This window comes from Mastomys coucha, unplaced genomic scaffold, assembly GCF_008632895.1.
Source record: "Mastomys coucha isolate ucsf_1 unplaced genomic scaffold, UCSF_Mcou_1 pScaffold9, whole genome shotgun sequence".
Classification (NCBI taxonomy): Eukaryota; Metazoa; Chordata; class Mammalia; order Rodentia; family Muridae; genus Mastomys; species Mastomys coucha.
The window spans coordinates 90560620-90573380 of record NW_022196915.1 but is presented as its reverse complement, the minus strand read 5'-3'; the positions used below and the strand labels follow the sequence as shown (position 1 = coordinate 90573380).

Below are 12761 nucleotides of genomic sequence, written 5' to 3'. Positions count from 1 at the left end.
AAAGTAGCGTTCACATATGTTTATATAAATAACAGGAAAATGCTTATCTCTAGCATACAGCTGTTAGCCTCTATGCTTCATGGAGGAGTCGTTTCCATTAAATCTCAGGTGTATGATGTAAAATAATTTCAAATTACACCTCTGAGAAACAGACATTCCTAAAACGTAAAGCTGCGAGGGATCAAGCAGTCTGGATGGCTGCAGGAGGAAGCTCTTCATTTACAGCAAGCCCGAGCACGCTCACCGTTCAGAACCGGTTTGGAAAACTTGCACGGTGGCTTCCTCCAAACTCACAGGATATTTGGCCATAATCTATGCCCTTCTCAGACAAAGATGGTATGATTACAGCCCAACATTGATAAGGATTTTTTTTTCCTGCCCAAGCTGTTGATTTCTCAAAGGTCCAGGTTTCATTTGTTGAATTTAAGACAAGATGAGGTAAAGACGCAGGCATTTAGGTTGCCCTCCTGGAGTGTTGGTGGCAGAGTGGGGAAGTCTGCTTGCGTGAGAGCTGAACAAGGTGACCTCACCATTGCTATTTGAGAAGTGAGGCCACCACAGCATGTACCAGTCCTTACAAGACAGCTACAAAAAGCTGACTTTGTACTGGGGTTGTCTCTACACACTCAAGCCTTCAGGATCAGCTACTTGTAGGATTCTAAAGGAACAAGCGAGCCTTTCCTCCATTATAGTTTCACTCATAAAACTGGTGTGTTCAGAGAATTACTTTGACAAAAACCTAAGGGAGAGAAATGGTGGGGAAGAGGAAGGAGACAAAGCAATGCCGTGGGTGCTGCTTACCCTGCTCCTCATGGCTCGCTCAGCCTGCTTTCTTATAGAACCCAGGACCACCAGCCCAGGGGTGGCACCACCCATAATGGGCTGGGCCCTCCTCCATCAATCGGTAATTAAGAGAATGCTATACAGGCTTTCCTGAAGCCTGATTGTATGGAGGCATTTTCTTAATTGAAGTTCCCTCCCCTAAGCTGTCTTTAGCTTGTGTCAAGTTGACATAAAACTAGCCAGTACATCTGTATACACATGAATGTGTATACTTACACACAAAGATCTTCAATTAAAGAATAACTTTAAAAGCTCAACAGACTGCAATGTAAAGTGTAGAGACACAGGCACATCTTGATATAATGGGAGTGTGCAGGGACCCACTGCTATGGAAAGCAATGGGTAACATTTACCAAAACTTAAATGTATATACTTTTGACCCCTTATCTTCTGCCTCTATAAATATCTCTGTGGAGATATTTATGAATGTATAAAATAATATACGTGCAATGATTCTCACTGTAGCTCTGTTTGTATTAGCAGGTATTAGAGAATTTCCAGGAATTATGGATTTTACTAAATAAGTCACAGGACATGTGAACCCTGGCAGGGTTCTTGCTTTCTTCTGTTTTGCTAACTTGTCCTCCCCAGCCTTGGAGATTACCACGAAGGCTCTTCATCAATGATGGTCATTCCTTTTTCCTTTTTGAACTCCAGTGGGGGACTGAGTGCCTGGGAAATAGGAGCAGAAAGGAAATTTACCTTACACTAAAACCCCTTTTGCGGGCAGTGGTGGCACATGCCTTTAATCCCAGCACTTGGGAGGCAGAGGCAGATGGATTTCTGAGTTCGAGGCCAGAATGAGAATCTACAGAATAAGTTCCAGGACAGCCAGGCTACACAGAGAAACCCTATCTCGAAAAACAAAACAAAACAAAACAAAACCCTTTTGAACTCAAGTTTAGGTCTTTGGATGTGTATATTTGAACTATACACATTGGTTTTTTTAATAACATCATCAGCGAGCTTTAGCTTAAAGTTGAAGCATCATACAGCTTTGATTTTTCACAAGTCTGAAAAAGAGCAGGTGAGCTAGGGATGTGTCCGGTGGTAGTTGACAATTCTCTAAATCCTCTGTGAGTCTCTGTGAGTCCCAACCTTTCAGGACATGTAGTTTGCTGTTATCTGTTTTGTTGTGGTGTATGTGTGTGTGTGTGTGTGTGTGTGTGTGTGTGTGTGTGTGTGTGGTGTGTGGTGTGTGATGTGTATATGTGTGTGTGTGTGCATGTGTGTGTGGTGTGTGATGTGTATATGTGTGTATGTGTGTGTGTGTGTGTGTGGTGTATATATGTGTGTGTAGTTTGTGTATGTGTGTCTGGTATGTGTGTGTGATCTGTGTGTGTGATCTGTGTGTGTGTGTTTTGCCCAGTGAACACACAGGATGAAGGCAGTAAGTTCCCATTCTATCTCTGTCTGTTCATGTAGATAAAGCAAAATATTGAGGACTGGATAACTTATAAGGAAAAGTTACTTCTCATTGTTCTGGACTCCGGAAGTCTGAGATGAAGGTGGCAGCAGGCTCGGGTGTCTGAGTTGGCTGCTCTCAGCTTCCACGATGGTGCTTGCTGCTGTGTCCTCATGAAGCCGAAGAAGAAGAAGAAAAAGAAAATGAATGCCTTCCACAAGCCCTTTCACAACAGTAGCCTAGTCACAGAACAGATGCCTCTCAACCCATCCGTCACCTGCCAGAGTCTCATTGAATGAGATTTCAACACTAATGTGGCAGGAGACAACATTGGACCACAAAGGTATCCGTCATTGTGTGTAGCTATATGAATTTGGGCAGGTATTCTAAGTACCCTAACTCAGCTCATTCGCAGTCAAACACAAGAATCATGAGACCTCAAGGCTCCAACACTTTAATGGTTTAAGTAATAATTAAGACCAGGAGCCGGGCCAGATTTTAGTGGACACTCCATTGGATATTGTCACTTCTGCTTGTGCTTATTTAGTTAAAACCATTTTAAATAAATGTGGGAGTCAATGTTTGGGGAACTGGAACTGGTCAACTTTTTTTTTTTTAATAACCAGAAACCCAGTACGGGGAGCTGTCAGACTAAGTCTGGGATAACTCCTAGTTTTGTCAAGAGTATTACAGGCAGCACTTTTAACTTTGCCTGAACATTGAAATCACATGGAAAAATGTACAAGTAGTGCTTGGGACGCAATGGTCAACTCTGATTTGGCTAACATTTAGGCACCTGAAAGATTTGAGCTCTTTGGGTGGTTTTATTGTGAAGCTAAGATCCACCAGCATCGAATCCTCAGCTCATCTGGGTATTGCTCAGAGAGGGTTCGAGGTCTTGTTTATACATTTTACCGATAGATTAGGAGCTTCACTTGAGTTTTATTTTCTATATTTGGGAAAAAATAACTTTTTGTCTTCCATGTAGTCTTCCTGAGTGACTTGTAGAATCTCATCATCATGGTTTCTTGACTGCTTATTACTTTACAAACTCCAATAGCAGCAGGATCAGGGTCCTCTTCATAAGATGGCTAACCTACTGCCTGAACATCCCAGCCTCACAGGGCCTACTCACCTGCCGCCTTGTTACGTGGCAAATATTACAGGTCCTGATTTGATTGATCACTGGACACAGTAGTCCCTTTTCCCTTGCTTTCCTCCTGTTTGTTTTCAACTTTGAACAGATTGAATGACATGCACAACACTGTATCCAGAATTAAACAACTACTGAATGTTTATTCTGTTGTCAGATACCCAGGAGAAGAGTGGGCTGTACCAGCAGCAGGGAGATTTGAGGTCGGAGCATTGGTTCGAATGCCAGCCTACCACCTGAACAGGTGGCGTCACTATTAGAACTCAACTTTCTAAAGAGCAGGTAGATAACAATGCAGGTATTGAAACAATTAGATGTGTGTGAGAGAAAATCAGTTTCTAAAATATAAAAAGTTTTCAAATATTAACCATTATGTTCACAAAAGAAATAAGCAGAAACATTATCCAACCTACTAAATTGATCCTATGTAACAGTTCCTGACCATCGTCTATTTAGAATAGCATCGTTTCCTGTGTCTGTCTTTTCTTACTTATCCAACTTATTATATTCTGCATACCTATGTAAAACTTTATTCAGTTATCTTTACTCATTATTGATAGGACTAAAATTTGTTCTCTGGAAACAAGCATGTCATAATGGACATCTTCTAGTACACTCGCTAGAAGGACCCTACTAGGGACTTCTCATTCATGCTTCCTGCAGGTATAAGTTCAGAATTTGCCAGACAGAAAGTATTACACATTGTTGGAAAGTGACTTAAGATACCCCTGAGAATCTTGAGAGGGATGATGGGATTAGCAAGAACCTCACAGCATCCAGCCTTACAAGGCCACCGTGAACCTAGTGAAGCTCACGCAACTCTCCAGCCCAACTGAGCTGCAGTGTTAGTGCTTGGGAGTCGGAAGTCATTCAACTGTTAGAAGAAATGGATGAAGAATAGACAGCCACACTCCTATATTTCCATGTGTTTGTTCTATTCCTGCTGTTAGATCACAGTTTTGGAACAAACACTTGATGGAAATACTGCTGAGGTAAGGACACAACAGTTCATGGCTGTCCACCAAGAGCTATGTGCAATGTGTAACAAGACCTGCACAGCTATGGAACTGACGGGAGCAGAATGATGGAGAAATGAGGAAATAACAAACACATAGGAAAGCTGGGATCAGGTGGGCTGTGCATTCTGATGGACACTACCGACACCCACCCAGGAACTCAGCACAGCTATTACATACAGTGCTAACGAGAAAATCAGCACGGCTATTACATACGGTGCTAACGAGAAAAAGGTAGGTCGGCTAACACTGGTAGGAGGTCTCTGTGGGGAGGCAGTCTCAGACTGTAGTTATCTCAGAGAGGAAAACTGGCCTCGAGAGGTCCTGCATATGGTTTTAGCTAAAGGTCGAGCATTTGTTAATATTTGTCCTTGGATCAGGGGAAGGCTTTGACATTCCCATGGCTCTGGGGCATTGGGGTTCTTGATGTGACTGTGCTTTTTTGCTTATGTGCATGTTCACTAGGAATTTCATTCACACCCCACAGAAGTGAATAATTTAAGAGACACTTAGAAAGCCAGATCTATGGGATCTGGAGGGAGAAAGGACAAAGGGATGTCAAGGATGAAGCAAAGGTTTATGGTCTGAGTAACAGGGTGGCTTTGGAAAAAGAGTGTGGAAAAGAAGCAGAGAAGTGGGCCAGGCTGGCCTCTGTGGAGCCTGAGATGGCTACAAATCAGGCAGAGATGCTAAATAGCCAATAGGATGCATGGACTCCACTCCTTCGGACTATTTAAATGCAGGCTCATATATATTATCTCATACAACTAAAGCGAACTGTAGCTGTGAATAATTAGCTATCTAACCTTCATAAATTATGATAATGCAGATTAGTTCGTTCATCTGGACAAATGAGCAATTTATCCCTGGAGTAGTTAGAAAGATGACCAGAATCATTTCATTTCTTGAGTTTCCCTACAGCACAAAACAAAGCATATTTTAATGGCTAGGTGGATGGCTTTATCCCCACAGATCATTTTAGTTTTCCCATGTTCCCCATGAGTAGTTACGGGGTCCAGTTCACTCTACCCAATCCCAAGAGGCCAAAGAAGGAAGCGCCCTCCCCTGCCACCTCCAGCAGCGCTTGTCACCCCCACCTCCAGCAGCACTTGTCACCCCCACCTCCAGCAGCACTTGTCACCCCCATTCCATTCTAAATCTCTTCTCACGAGGATCTCTTCATTTCCTGCTCTGGCCAAGAAGATTTGAAAAGTCAAATCTGTTCCATATTTATTCTTCATAGTGGCATATTCTGTTCATTTTTGCTACATGTCCAGGAGCAACATTTTGCACTCACAATATATTTCCACCCTGTCTTCCAAGCCCTCAGACTACAAGCTGCTGAGCCACAGGACCAGGCAGCTTGCTCTATGATAGTTTAGAACAGAGTTTATTATTCATAGATTGCCCTGTCAATGCAAAAACACAGCTCCTCCCTCAAAGGGCATAAGTGGTGGCTTGCTTTAAGCCAAATATGAGTAATCTCAGTTGGCCGAGGAACATGGATTCTAACTGCCCCAAGTGACATGTTCCACCATGAAAATAGTTACATAAACTTTTACAGTCACAGAACCAAAAAAACAGTCATAAGTTTACATAAGTGTACATTTACCACATATATTGGTGGGGACCACAGGTAGGTGGGTTATAGCTAAACAGGGAAACTCTACTGAAGGTTTCAGAGGCACATCTAGTGATAGTCTCAGCTTTGGGGAAGAATATCACCAATCTGGTCATTTTATGAGTTAGTACATTACAAATGTTTTATCTGATAGTGGAGAAAAGATATGAGGTTACATACAAAAGGTGGCCACTAAATGAGAGTTAAAGGGACCGCCTGTGGATCTATAACATTCCACTGTCCGTATCACTAAGTTCAAATTAATTAATAAGCCTTGTAGGGTCTTCAAAATAGGTGTGGCTTTTGTCTAAGATGTTAACATAAAAACAGTGGCCAGGCGCATAAGGACTAAGAGGACTACTTCTTAAAATGCACTCTTGTGTCCACACCCATGTCCATCTGTGTTTCTCAAGACAGGGCTAATGTGCACCTTGAGCAACTGTCTGTGATATTTGTGTACATCGATGTTTGATACTCTGGATAATTTTCATAAGGTAGGAAATCATATCATATAGCCTGCCAGTGCAAAGAGTATGCAGTTCCTTCTTACAGAGAACAGGCCAAAACAAACAGCACAGGAGAAAATATTCAAATCTTTAAGCAAGAAAAAAATACCATGAGGGGGTACGAAGATCATTTTACCTGCCTACTACTAGATTAACTGCTAAAGAATCAACTTATTTCTGTCTTACACATAACTATCAGGTGTTATTCATTGATCACAAAAAGTAATTGAACGCAAATATAGCTAAAAGGAAGTGATTTGCCATTATAAGAATGAGGAAAATAATTCTTAATTTCTGTGGCTCTTGTCTTAGAATTTGTTGCTGACCTTGTTTAATTGTTTCTCTTTGTGTAAGAGCTTTTGAATAATGTTTCTTTCAAGCTATAACAGGGCTGAGTTACTGAATTCAACTCTCAGTTGTCCACAGACCTTTACTGTGTATTCCAATATCTATACTGGAGCACAGAAAAAAAATTACATCGTGTAGAAATACACATGATAAAGTTCTATGTAAAGTCATTGTTCATAACATAGCAAATTACTCATAATACAAACACAAATACAAATGGCTAAAACTCTTGTTTTTCAGGACAAAGACTGTATTTGAAAGACTGAACAAATAGTAGTATATAAAACTAGGTCTTATTGAAGTATATGATCTATATTTCTTGAATTTAAAGAGATAAAAAAATTATTTGTGCAAATAAATTTTATTTATTTATAAATAAATTTTATCCAGGTGCTAAAAAGTTAATTTTTAAATGTGTCCCTTTGGCTGAATGAGTAAAAAATTCCATTATCTATCAATTAGACCTAGGTAAAAAGTAGCAGAGAGTGATCAGAAGAGAGATACATATTATGCATGCAAGGAAAATTAAAACTTGGGATGTTGGAGGGGGGCGCTGTGCTTTGATGTATGAAAGAGCCATTGTTGTGGGACAAAACCTCCCCAGTGTGGGACAGAGATTAAAAAGGAGGGAATTGCTAGCAGATCAAGGTCAACTGAGATATATGAATAACATAAATGCTATTAATCTAGTATTGAATGAATCACAGGAGTTCAGCGGGGTACGGTTTGTGGCAGAGTTTGAGGCGGGAGTGGTTTTTGTCACTTTGTATTAGATAATGAGCATATTCATCAAGATTCCTACATACCATCCAAACCAGCAAAGACGATGCTTTCAGGAGCTGGAGAGAACAAATCAAAGCCTAGATCTGAGGCTGAGAAAGGTACTAGGGATGTTCCAACAGCGCAGAGCTTCATCCTTGCAGGCATCCATACAATCTCACTCCGCAGGACACGGCGTGAGAAAGGATTTCTGGGTTGGATTGGAAGCAGCTTATTATGTCTGCCATCGCCTCACTCATTAGGACCTCGTTGGATAGTCAGAAAAGATGCACACAGTACTACCTTAAAGGACAGGATACCGGAGACACAGAGTCCTTTTCTTCTGTGACTCATTTAAAATACAAAATGAACTGCTTCTCCTTTCTCCGGGGAAACCCTAAAATCACTAAGGATGGTTTGCTGTTCTCAGATTCAAATCTTCCTGAATGTGTGCAATCCTTTGGGCCTACAGCTGGTATAAAAAATGCACACTGCTAATTAGTCACATAGACATGTATGGCTATAAGACATTTCTAGACTCATATTTTTAAAGAAAACACAGTGGTGAAGAAGTAAAAAGACAAAGGACAAAAAAAAAAGAGAAAGAAAGAAAAGAAAATGGCGATTAAAATAAAAAGCCTAGTAATAGTGACCAAAAGGGAAGAAAGCCGAGAGCAGAGAAAATCAAAGTACAAAGATTATTCAAAGGTCAGTGTTTTAATAGCATTAATCTTTTCACACTAAAGGATTACATTTCTGTCAGTCTACTAAGGTACAGAACTTTATATAAATACACTGAAAAATCATAACAAGTGAGCTACAGAAGACTGGTATGTGAATAACATCCTAAATCAAACCCAGTGGCTACAGTCACTGAATTGCTTGGGCCCTGTTTCAACTTCATTCACTCACTCATTCAGTAAAAACTCAGTGCCTTGCAGCACTTGAAGCACTGAAGAGTCTAGTGGACATAACTCTTGCCTGCATTGCTTTAAGATTGGGTTCTGGGAGTATGTAGTTCAGTGTTGGAATACTTGTCTAACTCAATGACTGGTGTCATTATGGACAGATACAGAGGCAAGCAATGATGGGAAGGCAGAGATGGAGCATGGAATGGTGTGTGGCCAGGGTGAGAAGCACTGCGGGGAGCAATGGAGGAGAGAAAGAGCGGGTTTTCTCAGAGTCTTAAGGAAAAAAAAAAAAACAATTTGCCAACTTTCATTTCAGACTCTCTAGCCTCAAGAACTAGTCAGTAATGAATTTCCTTTTGTCTTTTTTTTTTTTTAAAGATTTATTCATTTTATGTATGGGTGTTTTACATGTGTACCATGTGAGTGCTTGGTGCCTTTGGAGGTCAGACTAGGGTATCAGATCCTGAAGATATGGATGGTTGTGAGCCACCATTCGAGTGCTAAGGATTGATCTGTCTCTCCAGTTTGAATCTCCTTGTCTTAACCTACTAAGTTTGTGGTAAAATTTGTTATATCTACCTTAAGAGATACTAATACATTGCTGAGGAAAACTGATGGACCAGCCTGACTCCTTTTTAAGATTAAGAGCCACCTTGTTACAAGGTCAAAACTATGTTCATTCCTGTTTTCTGTAAAACTTAGATTTAACCAGGTCTTGACCCATTTTCTAGAATTGCTGGGGATACAGCAATGCAGTGGTGCCACTGTCCTTGAAAAGTCTGTAACAAAGGGACTGAACAACGAGGATGGGTTCCTCAGCAAAGGTTCAGCCGATCAGGTCTGGGAAGGACTTTGGCAACATGTAGAACTGTCTTGTTCATTTTACAGCTAAAGAAATGGAAGTGATCTGTCTTTTGGCTTTCTTTCCCATTTGCCTCAAGTGAGGTGCCAGTGGTCTGCCCTGTCTCAGGCAGGACATCTCCATCTGGTAGACACCATGAATACTGCAGCCGGAGTCCCAGTGAGAGAAACATCTTACCAGTGGTATGGTAAAATGTTCATTAATTCCACAGTCATTCTAGAATGCTGGTGTTGAATATCACAATGGTAGAAGTGAGCAGAATGAGCTGTCTGTCAGGGTCACATACCTGATCCAACAAGAGTCTCATTTCATTAACTACAGGCAAAGTTCTTAAGGTTAAAACTAAAGGCAGAAGAGAAGGCGAACAAGGTGAACTTTCCTAGCTCTTGTAACAGAATATCTAAGATCAGGTGACGTAAAAGACGTTTTTCCTCATAGTTTCACAAGCACTGTCACATAGGCATAGTGAGGGCCTACTTCCGGGTTTAGATTCCCATCTTCTCTCTGTGCCCTTGTATGATGGGAAGGCCAACGAATCTCCATGGGTCTCTCTTACATGGTCACTAATACCACTAATGGATTAGTTATGAGATTGTATTAATTATGAGCACTCTGCTCTCATGACCAAACTGCCTTCCGCAGGCCTCATCTCTTAACGCTATCACTCGGCGGGTTAAAAACTCATCATGCGGATTAAATATGATAGGCTCACTGCAAAACTGTGAAACATTTCCACGTGTGGTACTAAAAAGTGCAGGATTTCACTTTTGAGCTTACAACACACCGATTGGACTACTGGTGGTAAAACTTCTAGTTGTCGGGAATCAGAGCCAACACCACACAAGAACTACCAACAGCCCAAAAGAACCATGAAAGCAATCACAAACTTCAGAGAGTCAAGATCTGAGAGAGAACAGTTAACCAAGCCGAGGTGCAGAGGTTGAGAAGGTGGGTAGAAAACAATGCAGGGAAGTCAAGGACGGCTTTCGCCATGCTCTGACCAAACCATTACACACGGGCACTAGGGATTCAAACTCATACCCTTGAGCTTGTGAAACAAGCAACTGACCCACTGATTCACCGTCCTGGACCCTTCTGTGGAGTTGGCCACAACTGTACTTCTTTAGTTGGTTTGGTTTGGCTTGGTTTGGTTTATGAAAACAGGGTCTTTGTGGCTCAAGCTAGACTCAAACTCACTATGTAACTGTAGAAGTTCAAGGATAAACTTGAGGCCCTGCTCCTCCAGCCCTACCTCTCAACCACTGAGATTACAGGCATACAGCACCACACCCAGCCCATAGGTGCATTTCCTTACACCTTAATAACTGTTTCCATGAAGCCAGGCTTTCCCCACACTTGTGACGTCTTGAACTATTGCACAGTGCTTGAAGTTTGAGTCGTGCATACAAGCAAGAGGTTTAGAGAAGAACTTGGAAGTAAGGGTGAAGAGAATCAGAGTACAGTCTGCAAGTCGTAATGCCAACCAAACTGAGGAAGTTTAGTCACCACCTCCATTCCACTAATACTCCTTTATTGGTTCCATCAGAGACGAGGAGAGAACTCGGGCAAAATTAAGAGAAACCTTCAATAACCTAAATCAGTCCCCTCTCTTAGGATTTTTCTCCCACTTCACTTCCCCCCATTTCCTCTGAGGACACTGCATTTCATTCCCTACCCTTAAGCTGTCCTGAGAGTTATGCACATTCTACTGCCTTACCCCTCTGGCAGTTTCTCTGAGGTAATAGCATCTGGAGCCAAGGCCAACATAAGAGAGGCCACAGAGGCCATTCTCTGGCAGCATTAAAACCCCCAGAATGGCAAGGTGTGTGTGGGGGGTGGGGTTCATTCACCCCTTATAAGTGGGCCTGTGGCGATCTTTGAGTACTATGTCTCTATGATGTCAAATGAGAAGATGAAAAACAAGGAGCCAAGTTTTGTGCGGCCTGTCCTTTCCCATAATTCCTTTCAGCGATGAAGCAGTTAACGCGGCACTCCTCCTCTTGGCTGGAGCGGTTGTGTTTTATTGGCACTGTTTTATCCCTGGAGACAATGGCAGATTGTTTCTGGTGTGCGCAGAAGGATCTTGTTCTGGCAGGCAGGCTTCCAGTCAACAAGCCCCACATCCTCTTGTTCCAACCTGACTTTCAAGCAGCTTTCCCCAGTCAGGCTCTCAGCCTCGTCAGTGAGAGCTCTGACAAAACTGAAACCAAAAACACTGTACAGAGTGTGCCACAGATGCAGACCGGGTCAGGGAAGGTTGTGGCTACTGGGATCCTCCGGCTGAGATGCCCTTGACAAGCATGCTCTGTTCGCATTGCCCAGAAGCACCCCTCTTCTCTTCAGACCTGTGCCGTGCTTAGACCTGTGTGCCCTGCTTAGCAGCTTCGAACGTTGTGTAAACCTAACTGCAGCGCTGCTCTGCTCCATCTTGAGGAGCAGCTCTGCCAACAAGTAGGGAAGAAATGTAAAACAATACGGAACTCCCTACTTTACCTGAAAAGTCCATCCCCACAGCCAAAACCACCCGACCAGTCCACTCACCCACCCTGACCGTTATCTCCTCCTGAGCATCGGCTGCACCAAACCTAGTTAGAACAGTCACCCAAGATGGCCACGATGAGTTGCTCTGTAGCGGTTAAGATGTTAGAACTAAGAACGACTAATTACCAAGACCTCCATTCAGTTATAGCTCAAAAGCACAAAATATCTGAGTTTCTTAGATCATAATTTTTTTTCCTAACCTGAGCACTTTTTTCTGACCTGATGCACACAATCATAGAACGAGGGAGGCCGAGGCAGGACGTCTGCAAATTGCAAACCATGCTGGGTTACAAAACAAGACCTTATGTGAGAAGAAGAAGAAATTGTATAGAGACAGAATTTAAAGATAAGGAAGCAAACCAATCAAGGTTAAGGGTTTATCAGTGGTCACAGACTAGCGAAGTGATAAAGCTGCCTAATAAAATCCACTTTCCAGTGCAGGCAAGACAAGCCTTCCATCTGGCAAAGGGCTGCTGTGCCTTCAGGAGGTCGCATGGAGCTTCCTAATGGTGGCTGTGCATCTTTCTTTTTTTCTCTGTGTGTAGATGTATGTATTTATGTGTACTCACTGGAGGGTGCATGTGTGCACATGTGTGTGGAAGCCGGAAGACAACAGGTATCTCCTAAAGGGCTCTCCTCTCCCTTCTTTTAAAGATGGAGTCTTCCACTGGATCTGGAATTTACCAATTGGCTGGACTGCTTGGCTAGCAAGCCCAAGCTTGGAAGCCTATCTCTCCCATACCTGCCCCATTCTTGTAGCTCAAAACCACAACTTGTTTGATGTCTCAGGTCACTG

At 42.3% G+C, this 12761-nt stretch overlaps 1 long non-coding RNA gene across 1 annotated transcript; it reads right to left on the bottom strand.

Annotated features, from left to right (window-relative positions):
• Positions 1–1304: 1304 nt before the first annotated feature.
• On the bottom strand, positions 1305–12064 carry LOC116084441. The gene is made up of 3 exons (XR_004116113.1): positions 11966–12064; positions 2315–2418; positions 1305–1515 (listed from the first exon to the last, which is right to left on the bottom strand). It is a non-coding gene; the product is annotated as an uncharacterized LOC116084441 (long non-coding RNA).
• Between the last annotated feature and the right edge of the window lie 697 nt (positions 12065–12761).